Below are 1,786 nucleotides of genomic sequence, written 5' to 3' on the forward strand. Positions count from 1 at the left end.
GTACTTGCTTCGGCAGTACATATACTAGGCTATAATTGGAACGATACAGAGAATATTAGCATGGCTCCTGCGCAAGGATGACACGCAAAATCGTGAAGCGTTCCATATTTCTTAAAAAAAAAACGTTTTGCAGTACTAAGCTAAATATTTTCATAATACAATCAGAAAAAGTCTCCAAATTTATATGTAATATTTTGCCAATTTATTAGAAATTGAGTTGGCACGCCGACCCATTTTGCCAACAAAAACTTGCATAAAAGGAACACTGCTCGTGAAACACAATAACGGTGAAACTCGCACTAGTGTTTACATGACATTTGCAAACTTAAAATAAGCAACCCTATGCTCACAGACAATTTCGAAATTCGAAAACAGACGTTTTAATGAACCACTGGGACAGTGTGGCTGGACATCGCATTGGAATAACTTTGCTTCCCGGAAAGTATTTTTTGCTTTCGTGCTCTTTAACTTCTCAAGAAAAGTATTTTTGGTTATACTTGTACGCTGATACCTTCCGCGGGCCGCAGCAATACAGCGTGGCGGGCCGCATGCGGCTCGCGGGCCGCCATTTGGTGACCCCTGTTCTACAATGTTGCTACATTTTGGTAGAGATTTGTCTTCCTGCTTTAAAGTGCGTGACAAAATATGACGGAGCACCGTCCTAATCGATTGTCACGTTTACAGAGGACATGTTTTTGTCTCCGTCACACTGTTATGGTCAATTACAAAGGACATCGCTTTCCACTGCACGTTGCGAGGACGGAGGTCTGCTTTGAAACAGATTAAAAAATATTTTGTTCATATTTGGGCAGCCGATTGTAAAGCAACAAGAATTGACAGCAATAATTCTTGCTCCTTTGTAATCGACTGCCAAAATACGTATTGTTGATTGGATAATCTTAATGGCTAGCCAGGCGCGGATCTATGGGGGGGCCCCAAGGGGCCCGGCCCCCTCCCCCCCCCCGAAATTTTGTGAGAAATTGTTGAATGGTTTGATATGCTTCTAAACAGCTGATATTAGTCCCACAGCGGGCTTACAACCCCCTTTGGCACGCGTGTGACGTCACGATATTGAGAATGATGCTTTCAGTCTCCATGTCTCTAAAACAAAGCTTGCCTAATTTTAAGCGAAACTGCATTAAAAGAGCGAGTTTTGCCAATACCAAACATTCAAACATCTCAGCCGGGAATTAGCAACAAGAAAACATAGAGACTTAGCTTTATTACCAAAAAAATGCCGAAAAAAACATGATCTTATTCTTTTGCTATGCCACCGGACAGCACCATATCACAGGAATATTTATACCCATATTATTGTTCGCCCGCCGGCCGTCAAACCCCCCAAATTCCTGGCTACGCCACTGGTTGTTCATATCTGTTTTTTTTTTCTTTTTCTTACTTTTTAATTCATTTTCAAATTTTCTGGCCCCCCCCCCAAAAAAAACTCCTAGATCCGCGCCTGTGGCTAACTTAGAGGTTAAACGGATATGACTAGCGAATCGCAATAGCTCGCTGTTCTAGTGACTTAGCCTCAGCTTCCGAAGCACTCAGTTCTGTGTTGATTGCCAGGAAGATCGCTTTTTCCTACAAAAATATCTTGTTGTTGAATCCTTTTCGAAAGTTTGCAGTGGATCGATTTCAACGTGCCTTTTTTTAATCAAATTTGGAAAAATTAAAGTTTGCGTTATTGAGAATTTACAGCAAGCTATATAGCCTACACTTAGCCTATACAGCAGCTTCTTCTTTGTCGTCTGAATCTCTGGGGCTGAGGGTTTATCTTTTTACT

General features: G+C 41.5%; 1 non-coding gene across 1 annotated transcript; it reads left to right on the top strand.

Moving 5' to 3' along the window:
- On the top strand, positions 1 to 112 carry LOC145767661 (U6 spliceosomal RNA). Its single transcript, XR_014288830.1, has one exon. It is a non-coding gene; the product is annotated as a U6 spliceosomal RNA (small nuclear RNA).
- The last annotated feature ends 1,674 nt before the right edge of the window (positions 113 to 1,786 follow it).

The sequence above is a fragment of the Aplidium turbinatum genome, chromosome 3 (genome assembly GCF_918807975.1).
Source record: "Aplidium turbinatum chromosome 3, kaAplTurb1.1, whole genome shotgun sequence".
NCBI classification, from domain to species: domain Eukaryota; kingdom Metazoa; phylum Chordata; class Ascidiacea; order Aplousobranchia; family Polyclinidae; genus Aplidium; species Aplidium turbinatum.